We start from the raw sequence: 22,181 nt of genomic DNA on the forward strand, positions 1-22,181 counted from the left end.
TCAGATCCATTTCTCTAACGAAAGCGTATCTTCTCTAATCCATCTCTGCTTCCGGTCAATCTCCTCTAAGGTAGACTTCATTTTGAATATGTAGACTTCATTTCGAATATGTAGACTTCAATTTGAGTTGTAGACTTCTCGCGTAGACTTCATTTTGAATTGTAGACTTCTAGCGTAGACTTCATTTTGAAATTGTAGACTTCTCTCGTAGACTTCATTTCGAATTGTAGACTTCTCGAGTACGAGTTTAATTCTTAGTTTGTCTTTTTGCTGCAGGTTTCAAAATGGATAACCTTGATTTCCCACTGAGGATGTATAGTCTAGGGCAGGTTTCAAAAAAGTTGTGGTTTTATACAAGTAGACTTCCTTTTCAGTCTACAACATTGAAAAGGTTAGTTTTGGTTATTGACCAGAACTCATCCAAGTTTTGATTTTCGAAGCTAGATTTCATATGCAGTCTAAATGTTTCAATTTTTTTGAAAAAGGTTGGTTTTGCAATTGACCATGGTTTGACTTTTTATGAGTAGATTAAAATGCACGTCTACAATTTTGTAGACTTCGCATAAAGTCTAACTTCAAAATCCATGGGTTGGTTTTGCATTTGACCAAAATAAATATGTAGACTTCACAAACAGTCTCCATTTTGTTTTCCAAGATGAGATAACTGCATTTGAAGTCTACAATTTAAAAAATAATTAATCTATTTAAAAACATTTTAGTCAAATACAATACTAACATATTCAATGAAGTCGAAGTTATGGTCAAATGCAAAAAATGACCTTAAGTAGACTTCGTTGGCAGCCTACATATTGTAGACTTACAGTGATGTCTACTTTAGGAAGTCAAAATTTCGTTCAAATGTAAAACTAACCTCTTTTAAGTAGACGTCTTGGTAGATGTATGTATATTTTTGTTTTTGTTGTCAAAGGTAAGAACGTAGACTGCTAAGGAAGTCTGCGTGACAAAAAAAAAATTTGATGGGTCAACTGCAAAACTGACTTGTGCGTTGACAAATAGACTGACACGTACGTCTAACATATGTGTAGATATATAAACAGTCTACCATCGCGACACAGACTGAAAATGGTGAAAACCATGTAAACAGATAACTTTTCCGGTGTGAAGCTCGATTCCAACCCTTTCAACCATCCAAACTCCAAAAATGACCAAAATAAGCATCTTTTACGATTTACTAATGAAGAAACTCGAAAATATGAAGTTTGAGATTATGAAAATAAGAGTTATGAGAGTTTTTTAGATATAAATGTAGAGGAAATGAAGATTTGTTGGCTTAGAAAGAGAAAAAAGTGGTTGGAAATTAAAATCTAGAGTTTTAAGAGCTAAAAGATGGTGGTTCATGGTGGTTGAAAAAATTGAAGATAATGACATTCTTGTAAATAAGAATAAGAAGAAATGGTGTGGATGTATTTGGTTTTTTGCAAATTTCAAAAATAATAAAAAATTAAATAATAATGGCAGTTTTGTAAATAATTCAAAAATATAAAGATGGTTTAGAACTTTCATAGATGAATAGTAATGCCAAAAAAAGGTTGGTTTTAGGTTTGAATTGAAATTATGGGTTAGTATTGAAAAAAGCCCTTAATTTTTTTCCCAAATATCAAATTAGTTAGAGAAAATTACCTAGACTAACTCTACTTTCTTAGTTAATTATTAGAGCAACACCTTCCTATCATTGCACTTTAGTTTATGTATACAAAGACCTATTCAATATTACAATACTGCCATTGACAATTTATTCCATTAATTAAATTGGGTTAGACAGCTACAATAATTATTGGTTCATTTTAATAAATCTAAAATAATAAACTGTTATAATCTTCTTTGAATTAGAATCTAAGATTAATTTTTATATGGCTAACATATTTTATAACAAAGAAAAATATAATTATCTGACATATCTTATTATACATAAATTTTACTTTTTACATTATTCTTTCAAATTTATTGTTAGACGGGTAACATATTTCTGATTATGTATAACAATTAAGTTATCCGTCTAATATAATGTAAAATATTTCTAAACTAAATACTAACATCTAATTTATTCTTTAGTCATTAATAAATTATTTTAGCTGGCGAATTATTATAGTATCAGCGGTCGTTTTTATGCAATTTCATGTTGTTGCTGGTATGTAAGTTTGCACTTCTGAAGTTGAGAGGATCGCAGTCATGATCTACGAAGAGCATGTGGGACACTCTTATTTAGGTCGTGATGGTTGTATTTTTCTACCGTTTTAATCGTCAGAGAGCAACCCGACGAATCTTCGAAATAAACTCCAAGAGAGAACTCGTAATTTTGTTTGGGGCTGTGTTGATGAATGTTGGGTGAGATCAAATGATTATGTAGATGAAGAAGATGGAGAAATAAATAGAAGAACTTGTGAAATTTTGTTAGGAACTTATGATCTTTTTATTTTGTTTAGATTTATTGGAACAAAAAATAGAAACATAAAATGAAGGTGGAGAAAACAACGATAACGAGAGAAAAATAAAAAAAATTGTTCCAGCTTAACAAAGATTTTTGCTGTGATTTTTCTTTCCATGCAACTCTTGTGTCAGAATTACTAGGATTCTCATTTGGCCAATTCTTTCATAGACACCTTCACATACTCCGGGGGATAAATAATAGGTTAATCGTTACTAACTCCCCCTATCATCTTTTCGAAACCCTTTTAACCTTCTAACATACGTGTAGGTCTGCTCTAGAACGTTTTCTAAGTGCGAGAGGGACTGTTTTGTCATTTTGACTCTCTTTGCAGAATATTAAAGCCCACACAATTTATGTCTTAGGTAGTTACTTAATTAATAACTTTTTATAGATTTTGGCCAATTCACTCTTGTTTTATTGTTATTTTTACTGAGAGATGGTTTTATCATTATTCTGAGCAAAAAAATTACAGACTTATTTAATATTCTGCAAAGAGTCATTTTAGAGTTGTGCATGCGAATTAAAAAAATCATTAAATTTGCATATTTTCTATACAAAAATATCATTATCTATACATCTCAACCAATATGAAAATAAAATGCAGAATAAAGTTAATAAATTTTGCATTGAAATACCAAAACGATATTTATTTTGGAACGAAAAAATTTCTACAACGACACTTAATATATCTTAAACGGAGGTCTGAGGGAGTAAATTGCACTGGGTCTACTACTACAACAAAAATTTTATATTATGACAAAATATTTAGTCACAATAACAAAATATTCGTAACAATATAGTTATCGTGACAAATTTGTGACAACTGTAGAATAGTTACAATACTGTCGTCACAATTTTTTTTGGTAACAAAAATGTCACAATGTTTGTGACAATTTATAGAGTAACACTTCGGTCACAAACTGTAACTATATAGAAAAGTGACAAATCTGTTACAATTACCGACTAAAAATATGTCATAAATTTGTTATATTATGTGACTATTGTAATGTCGTAACTCCGTCATATATTGCAACAGAGTCTTATCACAAAAGACGACTGAAATTAAAAAAAACACAAATATGTATTCATTTACGACTAAATCATAGTCACAAATTTAAAGTTTTATCACTAAAATAGCCATCATTAATCAATCTTAATTATTTATTTCTTTGTTATTTCAAACTCCTCACAATTATACTATAATCTTTTTCGTAAAAATTAACTAAAATTATTGTTGTTACAACTTAGAACCATTCATCTATTGCTGGTTATATTGCATTTGTAGCTAATATACAAAAATTGATATCACAAAAGAAATTGTCTTCTTCGATGATTTATTTCATCTCAAACTCCGATCTACTCAGCTTCTTCTCTCGAACGTCCGATCTGCTCTCATAGGGATCAATGGCTCTACCTCATTTGCCAATCCAAATTATATTTTTATCTCTCTGAGGCTCTCACAAGAGTTCTTCATTCTTACTTACGGATCCGACTGCGAGAAACATACCAGCATAAAAGCAATGTATAAACAACACATATATTCAAAGTGAAAAAGGCTTGAAATGTATAGCCTCGCTTACCATTGTAAGTTTTGCCTTTGAGTGAGAAGTGTCTCTTGTCCCACTCTTCAAGGTCATCACGAAGATTCCTCTTAAGTTCCTCTTGAGTGTTTGCCTTCCCCTCCTGCCAAACAAAATTAAAAGCATTATGATATCATACATCCGCATAAACAACGAGGTAGATATACGTGGACATAGAGCAGTATCTTCTAGAATAATATATTGCAATAAACCCAAGATATCTGGAGAATCTCAACAATCAAACAAAATACGACATAATTCACATGTAAATACGACATAGTTCACATGTAATTCGATCTGCGTTGAATCGAAGTGAAGGAACCAGATTCAAAATCTTACCTTTACCTTGGCTTTAAAGTTGTATGAGCGGCGACGTCACGGTATGAATACTCCTGAAAGGCTCTGAAAATCTAAGCACCAACCTGCTCGTGAGTCGTGACCTCCCTTGGCCAGAGATCATTTTGTCCGTGCTGCAGTCCCCATATCCACAAACTAACCCTAACAATGTGCCAAAATCGAGATATATAGGTTTATAGGGTAATGGATTTTATTTGGATTTTAAAGGGTTTTAGGTTATTGTGTTTTTTTGGTCGCCTTATAGAGTCTATTGATTTGTTTGTCCTGCGATATTTTTTTTTGTCATCTATTTTTTTTGTCATCCTACTATATTAATATTAGATATAAATAAAAATAGTTAATATAAAAATAAAATTAGTTCACATATAAAATTGTTAATATCAAAGTGTCTATTCAAAATAATTATTTAAAATAAAAATATTCTTCACTAACATACTAAAACCTTATTAGACAGGGAGTGATTGATTAGATTTTAATTAATGACTTCAAATTTAATTTCTCTATACTGTACAACCAAATAAATTACCAATCATGTTTTATGTAGTTTTTAAAGATAAAACCCAAAAATAGAAAAAATACTTTAGGAGTCTTATTTTCTAATGAAAAAAAATACTGTTGTAAGAATATAAATGCAAAAAAGATCGTTATATTAATTTTTTGGTAAAATTTTGTTACAATTTTGTTTTTTGCTTTTGATCTGTCATCGATGAAATACTATGAGACTAGATGATAACCCGTGCTTTGCGCAGAGTGAACTTTTTTTAAATATGTTGTATCTAAATAAATAATACATTTTTTTGTTATCAATAATTTTTTTTACATTTGATTAGGGATGACATGTGGGTAGGTATCATTTGGTTTGGTTAGGTTCGGTTTGGATCTTTGCAAATTTGGTTCGAATCTTTATATGTTCGGTTTAGTTTTAGATTCAGATGACCCATTTAATTTTTAAAAACTTAAAGTTCATATATACTTTAAATTTCTCAAAACATAAAATAAAAATAATATGTTACATATAAATTTGAATAATGTATACCAAAATACTTAAATTTAACATAAAAATTGGTTTAACTTAAATATTGGATAGAAAATAAATAGATATTTTCAGTATTTTCGTATTTTGAGTAATGTTTAGTTATTTTAAATATATAATTTTTACTATTTTTATATATTTCTAAATATTTTGGACAATTTAAAAACATCTTAAGTATTTTGTTTATTTCTTTGAGATATTAATTTTTTTAAATAATATATTTAAGTATATAAATTTGATTCGAATATACTCGGATATCCAAAATATTTTGGTCTGAATCGGGTTCGGTTCTGGTTTTTAGATACCAAAATTTTAAACATGTTCAGATATCTAACCAAATTGATTAAAGTTCTATACTATTTTGTAGATTGGATTTGGTTCGGTTATTTGGATTCGGATTTTTTTCCCAACCATGTATTTTTTATTGTAACCAAATTTTAAATGAAAGTGACGATGGTTTATACTGATTTTGGGTATGCAACAATTTTTAAACCAAAACACTTTCTTTTATGTACGTGATTTATTTAGTTAATCATTAAAAAATATTCAAGACCCATTAAAAATGATAGGCTGAACTGAAAAAAGTTACCATTGATCACAAAATTTTCAATGTGAGGCTTGTACCATTTTTAGTAATTTATAATCGTTTTAAAAATTCGAAATACAACATATAAGAAAAAATATAATTTTTTTATTATATGCTTAATGTGATTGTTTAATTTATTTTAACAAATAAAATTAAACGAAAAGTATAGAGGATAAAAAATTATTATCAAATCTTTATTATTCATAATCATTAATGGTGATATATATGTCAATCATATTAGGAAGTTCCGTAGCTTTTATTTAAAGAAACAATAGAGAATATTTTTTTGTATATTAATAATTGATTTAATAGTTATTTAATAAAAACTATAATATATGTGTAGATGGACCAACTCATGATAACACGTGGCTACCAAACAATGTTGCAATGTTCCAGGGTTAATATATAGGGGATTCGTCATAAGTTTGTAACAAAATCTGTGACTACACATTTGGTCTTAATGATGTCACACTCTGTTACGATTTTTATATTAGTCGCAATATTGTCACTAATTATGACAGAAGTTGGCTACCATTTAGATAGTCACAGTAACTGTGATGAAATAACTACCTAATTGTGACATAAAATTTTGGTTGTAATACTGTATCATTTGCGTCACAGATTTGCGATAAATATTATTAGTATCAAAATTTAGTCACAATATCTTTATTTTCTTGTATAACACTCTGAGCCAGGCCTGCTTAATACATCGATCGACATAGGACATTCCGGTATGAGAACTGATCATCCGCAACGTATGAGACAATCTTGACACTCTTTTTACTGTGACAAGTAACACTACAGTTCCTTATGCATACTGGGTCTGGAACACCTGCCGGCCTTGTTGTTTCCTTCCAGCACAAAAACCAAAAATTGTTATTACATATATGTTAAAAGTAATGTTTTGAAAACCGGACCGGACACCGACTCGGTGAAGCTACTGGTTGACTGGTTAGACCGGTTCAACCGGTCGAACCGGGTTTTTTATTTATATGAAAATGTATATAATTATATATTTATACTATATAAATTTTACTTCTACATATAATACTTTCTCTATTCTTTTTTTATTAACTCAAAATAAACAACAAACATAAATCTGATTACTATGTAAACTAATTTTTTTTTAAAAAAACAAATGATTTACAGATAAAACAATCATATTTATTTATTTTTACAACTAACATTTCAAATTTTAAGAATATGGTAAAATAAAAATAGTATATGAGAGTCAAAAATATATTTTTCACATTTTTTTCTTAGAAAAATAAAAAATCAATTAAATAGTGATAGTTGAACATTAATTATAAAATATTAAATTTTAACTAGTAATAATTAAAAACACTTAATTATATGTTAATTTTTAAGAACCGGGTTCTAAAATTAAACCGGGTCACCGGTTTTACCGGGTTTTAGCCGGTTTTACTGGTTTTTATCAAATCCGAGTTTTAAATCGAACCGGACTCGGCTTCTTCAGCGAGTCACGGTCGGACCGGTTCGACCGGCCGGTCCGATCCGGTTTTCAAAACACTGGTTAAAACATAAAATGTATATGTATGTACACACATGATGTAAATGTGAGGTTTGGTCAAGCCCATCGGACTTGTTCATCGGCTGGGCCGAGTTACACAAGTTACACGTGGACAACATATGGGCCTAATCGATAAAGCCCATTAGGTTAAGTGCTGACAATACAAATAAAAAGAAATCACGACAGGGATCTCTAAACCAAGCTTCTGGGAGGCAGCAGCCTCAAGCATCCACGAAGGCTTCCATGGAGTCTCTTAGAGAGATAGAGTAAGCTAGATATGATATGTTGTTCTAGGCTTAACTCTTAGCCATGTACTTATCTTGTAATCTCTTTATACTCTCTAGGGTTTGCATACCCAGGAACAGAGAGAGTCTATGATCTTGTAAACCACATCGGAGGTGTTTTCCGATACTTCATAGTGGATGTTGTGGATCCTGGATCCACTCCAGATGTAGCGTATTGCGGCTGTGAACTGGGTTAAAAACTCTTGTGTCATGAACAAGGATTGAATCAATGAGAAATATCAAGGGACTAGGGGATGCTATGAATTCCCCAGAGAAGTCTTGTTAGAGTTTAGATTGACTCTACAAGTGGTATAAGAACCAAGTAATTCCGCAACAAGTGGTATCAGAGCATAGGCTCATTGATTCATGGAATCCACGTCTCGAGGAGGAGAGACATATGAAGAAGCTTCCAAGCGAAACAGAAGAAACTTGCAAGGTTTAATGGAAGTTGGTGGTCACGTGGTTTTACCCTAATCAGAGTAATACACCGAGATCATCAGGTGAAAGAGATTGTCGGTTTACAAGAGAAGAAGGAAAACTGTTCGACGTTCTTCGTTGCAGTTGCACAAGTTTACGGAAGAAGGATTCACAAGTCAATTGAATCGGTTGAGATGATTTCGAATTTATGAGATCAGGGTTTCTCTACAGTTCTCCAGGGGTGCAAGAATCTGCTACTATGTGAGAAGGGTTTCAGGTTACTCACAACTCGAGATGGTGGCAGGTTGTTAGCATAAGAAACAGAGGTTTCAGAGCTGTCTTCGATTTGTAGTCACAAGGAGTGTGTGACAGTCACAAGGCGTGTGTGACTATATGCATTGAAGTTTCGGATTTCTTCATATTCTGCAAGTTATTGGAGTTGAGAGCATAGTGGAGCACAAGGGGTTTTTCGCACTGGTTTTGTATGGGATTGTCTGAAGATTTAGTGAGGGATTTTACAGTATTCTTGGGTTATCTCTACATGGTATATCAGTCGCAGGTGTTGTGCTAACCTATGAGGTTATTTCAGCTCGGTATCTCAAGAAATTCTTGGAACTAGGGGACGCCTTAGAACCTTGAATGATATGAGTGTTTCATGGCTGTTCAGATGGTATTCTTTAGTCAGCGTGAAGGGTGTGCAGAAGGGTTTGAAGGAAATCGGCTGATGCAGGGTTTGTCTATGAGTGATCATGTCTACAATTGGGTAGAGGTTCAGAGAGCAAGATACTACAAGGCTGCTATTTTCAGAGGGAATGCAGTGTGGTTTTCTAAGCAGATATGTGTTTGGCATAACACATAGTTTTCTGCTAGGATGGATCTGCAAGAACGAGGAGTTAATTGTTCAAGGCAGAGTTCACCTGAACATGTGGCGGTGTCAAATCGAGATTGATTCAGGATGGAAACAAGTATGTTTCGGGTTTTCTGCATGGGATTCAGTAGTAATTTGTTTTGGCTTCTCAGGCATATGAGGGGAAACAAATGGGTCTACAAGGTTTCACGGTTGCAGAGGTAATGATTTGTTTGAGCAGAGGTTGAGCAGAGATTCTTTGCGTCGAAAGTCTTCTTAGCAGGTTGACCTAAGCGGCGGGTTCTGTTGGCAACAACAGTGGTTCAGAGAGATGTTCAAGGAAAGGTGTTCATTCAGATTGTTAGAAAGGAAATTCTCAGGATGGGGAGTTTGGTGTCTACAGGCTATTGAGGTTGGTTAGGATTGAGTCAAAGAGCTTCTGGTTTGAGGCAATGGTGATTCAGGTTCTGCAAGAACTTCAAGTTAACATCGACATCAGCTGGAAAATCTGGAGAAGAAGAATCAATAGATTTGTAGTCACAATCACATGATTATTTCAGGTGTGACGAACCAATGATGATGCTAAAGGATATGGAGCATCAGAGAAGAAGCATATGGCGTTTGTATGTGGTAGACAAAGACAACGTCAGAGACAGAGGAAGAAACGTTTACAGTGGAAGATCTTAATGCACATGATGGTTTTAGATCTATGAAATCATGATGAGAGACATGCAAGGGATGCAGCGGTTGTTTGCAAGAAAGGGAAGACCCGCGCAAGCTGCAGTAGAACAGCTGCACAGGTGGACGTGTTCGTGATCAGAGTGTTGGAGATTGATTTGAGTCGTTTGGGATGGATGATATCTCAGGGGAATACAGACTCATCTTAAGTCAAAGCTAGGCTTAAAGAGAAGGAATCAAAGGTCATCAATCTCACAGAGACTGAAGGTTTTTTTTTCAGAGATCACAAGGATTGCAAGTTATCTTTACGAAAGATGATCAATGGATCTTGCAGCTGCACAGATTTGTTGTCGTGGTAACAACAATATGACAAAACAGAGGTGAATTGTTTTGGGTCGGTACAAGTCAGGCTCGTGGGTGCATGAGAGGAAAGGTTTTTTGGCTGGTAAAAGAAGGCCAGAGGAGTCACCAAGTCAGTGTGGCTGAACAGGTTATACCTCCACGAAGAAGAAACTAGAGTATGGGATAAGTGTGTAAAAGCCTACACAAGGGTATGTTGGATCAAATGGCTATTTGTGGTAACAACATGCAGAAGCTTTAGTGAGGTCGTGTGAGTGACGGGGAAAACCTAAAGATAAAAAGGTGATTCAAGGTTAGACTTAGCTTGAAGATTCTGGTCAAAGGGAGAGGATTTTTCGCAGGCGGAATCGGGTTGAACAGGTTGTTATGACTGGTTGTAATCCTGAGGATAAAGGGTATCAGACAACAGTCATCAATACTTGTTCAAGAAGCAGAAAGTCGCTACCACAGCTAGGAGAAGCGTGTGTGAGTTATACCTAGAGGAATCGTCAAGGATGTCTGAGTCGGCAATTCCAGATGAATAGACTCAGAGGAGAAGTAAGGATGCCGTTTTGGTGTCACGACCACAGTGGTCAAGGTGGAGCTCTCGGATAAGAAGTGAAGCTCAAAGGTAAAGGAGAAATTTTTGCAGACTCGATCAAGTCGGAGCTTCAAACTTGAAAAAGTCAGGGTTCAAATATAGTTACAGCTTGAGAAACTTGTCATGGGTTCGAGTTTGACACGACAGTAGCTGTAAGGGAATATCTCAGGAGCATCACAGGCGTGGATGATGTGAGATATGTTCAAAGGCCGACTGGAACATTGAACAGTTGCAGAAACTTAGTTACAGAGACATGGTACTTCTAATGGGTTATTTAATTCAGATGGAGCCACTGAGATTATATAAGGATTGATGCATCAGAGATATATATATATATATATAATCTGATTCCAGGTGAAAGGTAAAAGTTTCGGGCTAGCAACTTAGTCAGCTCGAGGGAGTAAGAGCTGAAAAGAAAGGTTATCCATGATAAGAGGCTCGTGGATATGTTCAGAGTGTCAAGGCGAGGAGTGTCAGGATCAGTTAACAAGTACAAGTCGCATCATCAGGAGATTTGTAAGAGGAGTCTTACATAAGGGAACTTGTAAGCGAGACAAGTAAATCGGCGTATGTATCAGGAGTACACTACAGTGAGATTGATACAGAGGACCACGAAATCTGAGCCGAGTATGATGCAATGGAACACGTGCTGATGTGCTTAGTTAAACTGAAGGGAAGCAAATATCAAGAGATACTGAAGTATTGAGCAGTGAAGATGAAGAATGGTGAGATGAAGCAAAGTAAGAAACTGTTAAAAAACATTGCAGGGATTGCATGGAAGTGCCTTACAGTTTGTCCATCTCAAGAAGGGTAAGACTTGTTCTCCACAAGCAGGCTCATCTTAAGCTCAAGTCATGGAACTGAAAGAAGCTTCATGAAAGGTATAAGTGTAGGAAAAGCCGATTGCACGTATGGATTAGAACAGGTGGAGTTCTGAAATATGTTTGCATCACATGAGAGAGAAAGTTTCCTCAAGGAAGTCCATTAGCTAATGGCCAGATACTCATCGATGGCCAGGTACTCATCAGGCTATGGCGGGTTCAGTGACTAGCAGGCATGTTGAAGTCGTTGATGGTGATGCACAGGTTTTGGCATTGGAGACATCTCAGTACAAGAAGGGTATTGAGGAAAGGAATTTACAGCTGAGTAAAGGAGGGATATCAGGCATTTTAGATAAGATATCACAGGTAGCTAGTGAGGAGAGCCAAGGCGTATCATGGTGAAGATGGTATGAGGCTCAGTTCATTTAACTAGCAGTGGGGTCTAAATCTGTTAGTGGGGTTCTGTTGTTACAGAACAGATTGATCAGATGGTGGAGCAAAGATATTTTTGTCGAAAGTCTTCCTAATTAGGTGGTGTTAGGCGGCGTGTCCTGCTTGTGCAGCGGTACAAAGTGATGCTCAAGTGCAGTCTGTTCAAGAACATCAAGGGTAAGTCAAAGACTATTTCAGAGATATGGAGCATGAGTGACTTCAAGGGTTTACGGGTGGTTCAAGTAGAATTATGTGGTAGCAATTTATGTTAACAACATGAAGGGTGAACCAAGGTTGTGTCGAAAGTCTGTCCAGCAGTGATGGTTGGATGGCGGGTCTTGTTCAGGGTAACAGCGGTACAAAACGTGTTCAAGGCTGGAGTGTTTAAACAAGTAGAGAATCAGAGGTTGTTTCAGGTTTGAAGTATATATGGTTTGAAGGTAGCTGCACAGAATTCAGGTAATTTGGTTCAAGGCTCAGTGCGCATGAGTGGAATCGAAAGGCCAAGGAGGAAATCAATTTGCAGAAAGATGTTCAGGTTTCTGTTCAAGTACTTGAACATGTTCGTGGTTTTGACAGCAATGTCGTGTTGTTGATAAGTTCACGAAGAGTAAGATATGAAGTAGCACGACGTCAATGAGGAGTTGAGCTTGACACTTGGAGTGTAGCAGCTAGGTTAGCAACTCAAGACAATGGATGAAGGTGATGGAAATTCAAAAGGGCAATGGGATTGTCACATACCCTTCATCAAGGATGATGTCTATTTTTATTGATGGGGCTAAGTGGATTTAAGTGTTTAATCTACTTAAGTAGTTATGGTGTATAAGTGGAAGCTTATGCGGGTTTCAAGAAGATCATGAGAGGACTTCAAACTTGGCTCAAGATGGAGCTAAGAGAAGTCAGAAGAGATAAGAGAAGACATGGAGATGCAGAGGATGAGCAAATTTGCTCAAGTTTCAGGAGGTGTCGAGCGCAAAGGAAGGGTTATGGACTTGGACCAAACAGGTGGAGATTTGTGAGGTTTGGTCAAGCCCATCGGACTTGTTCATCGGCTGGGCCGAGTTGCACAAGTTACGCGTGGACAACCTATGGGCCTAATCGATAAAGCCCATTAGGTTAAGTGCTGACAATACAAAGAAGGAGAGATCACGACAGGGATCTCTAAGCCAAGCTTCTGGGAGGCAGCAGCCTCAAGCATCCAGGAAGGCTTCCATGGCGTCTCTTAGAGAGATAGAGTAAGCTAGATATGATATGTTGTTCTAGGCTTAGCTCTTAGCCATGTACTTCTCTTGTAATCTCTATATACTCTCTAGGGTTTGTATACCCAGGAACAGAGAGAGTCTATGATCTTGTAAACTACCTCGGAGGTGTTTTCCGATACTTCATAGTGGATGTTGTGGATCCTAGATCCACCCCAGATGTAGCGTGCTGCGTCCGTGAACTGGGTTAAAAACTCTTGTGTCATGAACAAATATTGAATCAATGGGAAAGATCAAGAGACCAGGGGATTCTATGAATTCCCCAGAAAAGTCTTGTTAGAGTTTAGATTGACTCTACAAGTAGTATAAGAACCAAGTAATTCTGCAACAGTAAAGTATGAACATTACGTTATGAAAATACTGATGATCTGCAACCTTTGATACAATCTCGAAACTCTTTTTGAGTATGACTTTTCAACCTACAATTCCTTAGGCATATTATAGGTGGAACACCTGCCGGCCTTATTGTTTCCATCCTGCACAAGAACCACACGCTATTATTACATCTATGTTATAATGTACATGTATATATACGCATCCACTGTATGATTCATTGGGTTTTCATGATAAAAGTTGAATGAATTTGATAACTGAGTGACGCACAGTGTGAGATGGTCTTCCTTTGACATGTTTTCCATTCCACTGCATGCTTGTAGATGATATCCGATCATTATCAATGTCACCATCATCATATACACCTTTTGCGCCATCTCCCAAACAAATTTGTTCTTTATATTTGGAATTCAAAATCAAAACTGATGTTTACTGTTTGATATATAATTTGTGTGTATGTATGTTTTATATATATACATGATGAGATGAAGGAAATCAAACATTAATTGTCATTGTAATACATTTATTGGTTTGACTTGAATACAATTCATTTTTTTTTTACATCGAAAGGCTATTCTATTACTCAAACTTGAGGTGGTCTGAGAATCCAGACCGGAATAGAACAACCAAAGTAACAAAGAGAACGATGGAAAGTACGAGCAGTTCTAGCTAACGAATCAGCTACTACATTTTGATTTCTTGGAATATAGTGAATGTTGAACTCCGTAAAGCACATCTTCAGAGTATGTATCGTTTCTAGCTCTGTCGAGAAGGTTGGCCATGCATGTGGCTCCATTATCATTGCGATCAAATCCTAGCAGTCTGTCCCAAAACTTTGGCAATCCGAGTGTTGCAGCATTGTCTCCATTGCCCATTTTAAAGCTTCAAGTTCCGAGTGTAATGGTGTTTCGCGTCTCCTCATGTTTCTTGTCCCCATAAGTTGGAACTTTCCCAAGCTATCCTTCCAAGCTCATCCTATTCCAGTGAAACGGTCAGTAGAGGTCCATGAACCATCCACCATACAGATGTCACCCAAGCTTAAGACTTGTGGTTGATGTGAGGTTTGTTCCCTAGGGACAGACGGTATCATCTCCCTTGCATTGTGCCATGCCTGACATTCAGACTCCGCATACCTGACTAGCTCCCCTGGATCCCTATCTATTCCTCTGAATAACTTGTAGTTCCTAGCCTTCCAGATATACCATATTATCCAAGGATACGGATCTCTATCATTTTCTGGCTCAATGATGCTATTCTTCCTCCAAAATAGATAATCCATATTGGCGTAGACACTCGAGAGAGGAAACGTCTGAGGATTAGATGGCGTAGATGATAATGCCCAAACTTGCAGAGCTGGTGGGCATTCAAAGATTGCATGAGTAGCAGTCTCTTCTGGTTCTGCACATCGTGGGCAGTAATTATCACATCTCATATTGCGTCTTGCAAGGTTCCTTGTAACTGCTATATGTCCTGTAATCAGTTGCCATATAAAGTGACGAATCTTCTGGGGTGCATTCACAGTCCATGCAAAGGCCTGGAGTTTGGTTATACTCGGTTCCAAAACATGTATCTCCTCATTTTTCCTCAAGATATTCATAGCCACCCAGTATCCAGATTTGACTGTATATTGTCCATTTTTGGTATAGCTCCAACAGAACGAGTCACATTTATGAGTAGGGCTTATGGCCAAACTTTGAATCATCGGAATATCCTCTTGATCTACATACTGCTCCAATAGTTGATCATCCCATTCCTTCGTCTGAAAATCAATAAGCAACTGACTAGCATATTCGGGTTGACCACTGGAACTTTAGACCTAGCTGGTCTAGCTGGTGTTGATGGGATCCATGGATCCTGCCACACCTTTATTTCATATCCTGAGTGAACTTTGTTCCTGATACCCAATAACAAAAGCTTCCTTGCCGCTATAATACTTGTCCACACATAAGATGAGTTATCAACAGAGCCAATTCGCAAGGGCGAGCTCAACCGATAGTATTTTCCTCTTAGGACTCTAGCCACTAATGAGTCTGGAAACTGTACTAGACGCCAGAGTTGTTTTGCTAAGAGTGCCAAATTGAATTCATGGATCATACGAAAGCCAATTCCTCCTTCCTCTCTAGGTGCACACATCTTGTCCCATGTTGCCCAGTGAATTCCTCTCTTTGGCGGGTTAGAACTCCACCAAAATTGTGCTATGGCACTTGCAAGATTCTCACATATCTCTAATGGTAACAGAATACTAGACATTACATAAGTCGGTAATGCCAGCAAGATTGATTTGATTAATACTTCTTTCCCTCCTTTCGAGAGTAATCTGCCCGTCCACCCATTCACTCTATGTGATAGCTTCTCCTTTAAGAAAGCAAATAATTTGCACTTGGATCCACTAATATCCTCCGGAATTCCTAAGTATGAACCCATTCCTCCTTCATTTTGAATACCAAGTGCATCTTTAATCAGCTGTTTCTCAGACGCCGGAATCCTCTTACCAAAGAGTATGGAGGATTTGTCGAAGTTAATACATTGACCTGAAGCTTTTCCATATCTCCTGACCACTTTCATTACTTCTTCACATTCATGGGGCTCCACCTTACAAAAGAAAAGACTATCATCAGCAAAAAATAGGTGGGATATCGGGGGGCTAGCACGTACGATTCGCATCCCCGTTATCTTTCCCTGACTTTCCGCGTGATTAAGAAGGCTAACGAGCGCTTCCGTGCATAGAATAAATATGAAAGGAGACAGAGGATCTCCTTGCCTTAGGCCTCTCTCTGGAACTATATTTCCTCTTGGATCACCATTTATCAAGACTTTGTATCTAACCGAGGTGATACATCTCATAATCCAGTCAATCCATCTCTCTGAGAAACCCATCTTTCGCATGACAGCCTCAATAAATGACCACTCCATCCGGTCATATGCTTTACTCATATCTGTCTTGATGCCCATTCTCTTCACTCTTCCAGCCGGTTTAGTCCGTAGAGCATGGAACATCTCTTGGGCTATCATGATATTATCTGTGATTTGTCTTCCTGCTACGAATGCTGATTGAATCTCTGATATCCTTTGTTTGGGAGAACCTTCTTTAATATCTGGCATAAGACCTTCGATATAATTTTATAACTAACATTGCAAAGGCTGATGGGTCTGAACTGGGTCATCTCGTTCGGCTTTGTCGTCTTAGGAATTAGACAGATATTTGTATCATTTAAGCCCTCCGCCATTGTACCTTCAAAAAGGAATTGATTAACCATACGAGTTAAATCATCTTTCACTATATCCCAATACTTCTGGTAGAAAAGAGCTGTGATTCCGTCTGGTCCCGGCGCTTTTTCTGGGTGCATAGCAAAAAGCGCTAATTTAACCTCCCACTATGTCACTGGTGCTGTGAGATCTTCATTTATTTCACTCGTAATGGTTGTCTTAACCTCCACCAATGCCTCCGCAATATCCTCTGGATCAGAGGATTCAAAAATCTGTCGAAAATAACTAGTAGCAATGACTACCAATCCTTCCTCATCTTCTACTATGTTTCCATTCGCATCTAGAAGTTGTGTTATCCTATTCCTCGCTCTCCTTTGTTTGACCAGAGCATGAAAGAATTTAGAATTTCTGTCCCCTTCCCTTAACCAGAAAATTCTACTCTTTTGTCTCCAGAACATCTCTTCAGCCTTAAGAGCAGTAGAGAGTTCTTTTAGAGCTGCAGCAATCTCCTCCGAAGTAGCATCATCATTCGAATATAAATCTTCCACTTTCTCCTTAAGCTCCTCCACTAGTTTAGCCGAGTTCACATCATTCTCCCTTCTCCATTTACTCAAGGCTTTTCGACAACTAGCAATATGTTCCATAATACTCGCTCCAGGAGGCAGATCATCTGATTTCCATCCTTCGAGAATGACTTGTCTTAATTCCTCATTATCCAACCAGCGCTTGTCAAATTTGATTTTTTTCCTCCTCCTTGTGGGTCTGATGAGTATGTCTGCTAAGACCGGACGATGATCCGATCCCCAGAGCCGAAGATACTTCACAGACGTGTGCGGGAATTTTTCATGCCAATCTCCATTTCCAACTGCTCTATCTAAACGACATCTAACAGTTGCTCCTCCTGATCTTTTTCCAACCCAAGAAAGCATGTTACCTGTGTATGGAAAATCTAGCATGCCACAATCGCTTAGCATCTGTTTAAATGACAAGAAAGAACTATCAGAACGTTTTCTTCCTCCCACTTTTTCAGTATGGTCCTTTATTTCATTAAAGTCTCCAATCATAAACCAAGGTCCATTTCGAGTTGTTGAGAAACGCGTAAGACGTTCCCAAACCTGATCTCTACGATCTAAAACAGGGTCTCCATAAACAAATGTCATGTAGACTTTTATTCCATCAATGACTGCCTCAATGTCAATCATTCTGTTATTCGAAAATAAAACATTAACTTGAAAATCATCCATAAAAAAGAGAGCTAAACCTCCGCTGAGACCAAGTGGCTCAGCGGTAAACAAACGATCAAATCCTAAATCAGCCTGAATGTTTTGCAACAGCAGCTTCTTGTTTTTCGTTTCAGAAAGGAACACTAGTCCTGGGCGATGCTTCTGACACATATCCGTAAGGCGTCGAACTGTGAGGTCAGTCCCTATCCCTGTACAGTTCCAACTGAGTGTCTTCATAGATGATTTTGTGATGAGTATTTGGAACTCATCGAACCATCATTTTTAGACGAACCTTCATTTAGCTTCCGTGAGCTAGTGTGTAGTCGTCTTGGCTTGTCAGATTTGCCCGACACATGAGAAGCAGATGGGTGCATACGGTGGATTGGAGATCCTCTACGAATGATCTCAAACTTCCTGCTCGGTATGCCCAATGAGGCACCCTTTTTAGCATTGTGCTTCTTGCTCTTTGTCGATTTGGTAGCTTGCTTAGATATCTTTTCCTCAGAAAGTTGCTTCGTTTCCATTTCCAATAGGTCAGCTCCCAAGAGATCATCATCTTCGACCTCAGCCTCCATCATTGCATCATCTTGTTGTTCCCCAATATCCATGTCGTCCAAAGCTTCTATGACTTGTTCATCAGAACTCATCACTTCCTTATCGTGCAAAGGCGAGAACGTGAGCGTCCTACCCTCTCTCCTATCTCTTATGGTAACATTATCTTCCATAGGGTGGTCCAAACGAGAAGGCGTAATGATCGTGCTAGCCAACTTACGACCAGACGCTGAGCTTTCATTTCTCCGGGAAACATGACTTCGACTGTCCGGAGCACTCGACTCCGAACCTTGCTCATATGGAGCAATATCGCAAACTGAATCACTTATCTTGCCTTTGCTCTGATCAGAACTTCGACCAGCATCCCTGTTCTCTTTAGCACGCCATGTTTTCTCCGGTTTGCGAGCATATGGACCAGTATAAGCACGTGATCCACCATATCTATTGTTCCGATCTCCACGGGTATGGCTACGAATAATCCTATCAGAGTGATTAAGCTTACGTCTATTCTCATCCCGCGAGCTGTAGTAAGAGCTCCTATGACCATAATTACTCTCTCTTGCACTCGTTGCGGTTTCACGTCGGTTATATTCTCTAGCATTTTGCCATGGTTGTGCCTCAGAACTCATCAGCAAAGACTGACTATGTTGAGGACCATTGTGGCTTTCCCAACTCAGGTGTGTACGATCAGAGTGATCGTTCTGGTTTTGCACACGCATTAGAGCACCAGGCCGTTCAGGAGGAACCTGGATCCTTGAACGGATATCAGTAGTTGGGCAATATGTTTTTTCATGAGATAGCATTCCACATGTGGTGCAATGCTTGAACAACATATCATACTTGATCTCAATAGTGACTTCATCCCCTTGATATTCAACCTTCCTAGAGAACTTCAGAGGCTTACGTGAGTCCACATCTATCAGCATCCTCCCCTCTGTTAGTTCCATAGTATCAATATGTCCGATTCTCCGACCAATATTCTTCAAGTTTGTATCAGTCCATAGGTGTAGAGGAAAGCCAATCAAATGGACCCAAAAGGGTATTATCCATGGATAATCATCGTGGACTATCGGCTCCCAACGAACCAATACAAACATACAGAAATTATAGTGAAACGGTCCCAGACTCAGAACATAGTTAAGATCTTTCTCATTCACGAAGTTGAATAGGAATTTTCCATTTCCTAAATCATTTGCTGTGATTCTTTCGGAAAGATCCCATTGTGACGGCATCGTTTGGAGAAGCTTCTCCACAATTTGTTTCTTCGGATTGAGAATTTTACCAATTAAAGTCAAGCCAGCTTCCTTTATAACATACGCATCATCTCTGTCTACAAGTTTGATGGGCGCATCGTCATCTTCATCGTCATAGCAGATGCCCTTACCTTTAACGTCCGCGTAATGGCCAGATTTAGTACGAGAAAATGATCCCATACTTACAGCAGTGATACTTAACAAAGATTAAATAACCAAAAGCAGCTTCAATGGGTCTAAAAGCTGATCAACTTCTGCACGTCAATGAAACACGCTGAAAGTACGGTGACTTGACCAAGGGATCAAGCCATAACGTATCCGCTCAGAACGTCGCTAATCTAATATCAGTGTAGAAGATCAGAACAAAGGTGGAACAGGCGAAGCGGGATGGATCCTTGCGCCTTAAGGTACACAAAGGAAAGTACAGAAAATGAAGCCGAGACGAAGCAGAACAGATCTGTAGGAAGATCAGAGCACCGCTGTTCTTCCGGGGAGCAGATCGGAACGAGGGAGACAGAGACAAAGCTTTTACCGTGCGCGCGGAAGGTATACAGAGAAATCGAAGCCGATTTGAAAACAGAGCGAGAGGGCAGTGATTCCGGCAGTTCCAACGTCAAGGAACTTCAGTACCAGGTGGAGATCGAATTCCAAAGAGAATTCCGATCTCAGAAGGATGTCATCTTGCAATCGCCTTAGGTCGTCTCAGAGCGGCTAGGGTTTTTGATGGATTCGTTTATTACACATTTGAATACAATTCATTTTATGTATAAACACATTTGAATACAATTCATTTTTATGTGACTAGAAAGAGAGAATACAATTAATTGACTGCTCTATGGATAGCAAATCTCTATTACTTTAATTTATATCTTACAGTATTTGGAAACGAACAAAAATTTATATTGATAGATCCTAACCATTTAACCAAGTAATTAATCAGAATTGCATGAGAAACGTACAAACTACTAATTATTCGTATGCATGCATTTATTTGCATCTAAAAGAAGAAGAAAAAATAGTCAGAGTGAAACAAAAAAGACAGAATAATCAAGAAAGAGAATAGTCAACACAAACAAAAAAACAAGTGGCAACACAAAATATCTAGTTTGCAAAGATGTGTCATTTTTACATATTATAAATCTTTTATACAAGAAAAGAAATCTTTCCGCTATCTTGTTTTTTTTTTAAAATGAAATATATATTGTTTAATCTTTATGTATATAGAAAACAATCTTTCCAGTAAAACTTATCTTTTAGGAAAGAGATTCTTTGTTGTTCAAAAAAGGAAAGAATTATTTAACTATTATATCATTTATCACATTATTTGAATATTTTTCTGTACAGAAAAATAGTTCTATATGCAACTTATTTTCGTATGTAGTAGGTATAGTTCTTTTTTTTAATTCGAAATTTTATTAAATCTTTCATAATGAAATACATCATGGATAACATTTTTTACCATAAACAAACCAAAATCTAACTTGAGTTATACATAGTAGATATGTTAAGAATCAACTGAAGAACAAACCAAGATTTCTGATACAAGTCCAAATCATATGATCCACTTGCTTTATTTTTTTCTCTCAATTGGAAGTCTGGCTAAGAGCACACCCAATTCTGCTGTTAAATTAGCTTATATCCTTTGTTTATGTAGAAAGAAAGTTGTAATTTGTAATTTATATCCCAAAGGACCCACACAACCATTACATTACCAGACCCATCTTTAAATTCAATAATCAGTTCGTTCTTATATCGGTGTTATTTAGTGCATTTTCCAGTTTTAGTTATGTATTTTACTGTTGCTAAACAAAAGTTATATGTATTTTACTTATAGTTTTCAGCTACGCCTTGTATTCGAATAACGGTTTAATAATAGACTATAACATTTTTATTTATCGAAAAATAGTTGTAAAATATCCTTAATACATCGACATTGAACATTACGGTATGACAACTGGTGGTGTGCAACCTGCGAAACAATGTGCAAACTCTTTTGAGTATGACTATTCAACCTACAATTCCTTACGCATATTGGATCTGGAACATCTGCCGGCCTTATTGTTTCCATCCTGCACAAGAACCACAGGTTATTATTACATCTATGTTAAAATGTACATGTATATATACGCATCGACAATATGATTCATTGGGTTTTTATGATAAAGGTTGTTCTGGAACGATATCTAGATGAGTGAATGTGATAACTGTAAGTTACACACGGTGTGAGGTGGTCTTCCTTTGACATGTTTTCCATTCCACTGCATGCTTCTAGAAGACATCCGATTACTATCAGTGTCATAATCATCATACACACCTTTCGTGCCATCATTCTCTTGTACAATTTTGTTCTTTAGATTTTGGAATCTATCTATCTTATTAAGGTAGAAGTACCTTAAGCT

General features: G+C 37.0%; 1 long non-coding RNA gene across 1 annotated transcript; it reads right to left on the reverse strand.

The window, feature by feature from the left end:
• Positions 1 to 3,668: 3,668 nt before the first annotated feature.
• On the reverse strand, positions 3,669 to 4,649 carry LOC130509682 (uncharacterized). Its single transcript, XR_008943673.1, has 3 exons — positions 4,369 to 4,649; positions 4,030 to 4,132; positions 3,669 to 3,941 (listed from the first exon to the last, which is right to left on the reverse strand). It is a non-coding gene; the product is annotated as an uncharacterized LOC130509682 (long non-coding RNA).
• Between the last annotated feature and the right edge of the window lie 17,532 nt (positions 4,650 to 22,181).

This window comes from Raphanus sativus, chromosome 3 (genome assembly GCF_000801105.2).
Source record: "Raphanus sativus cultivar WK10039 chromosome 3, ASM80110v3, whole genome shotgun sequence".
Classification (NCBI taxonomy): Eukaryota; Viridiplantae; Streptophyta; class Magnoliopsida; order Brassicales; family Brassicaceae; genus Raphanus; species Raphanus sativus.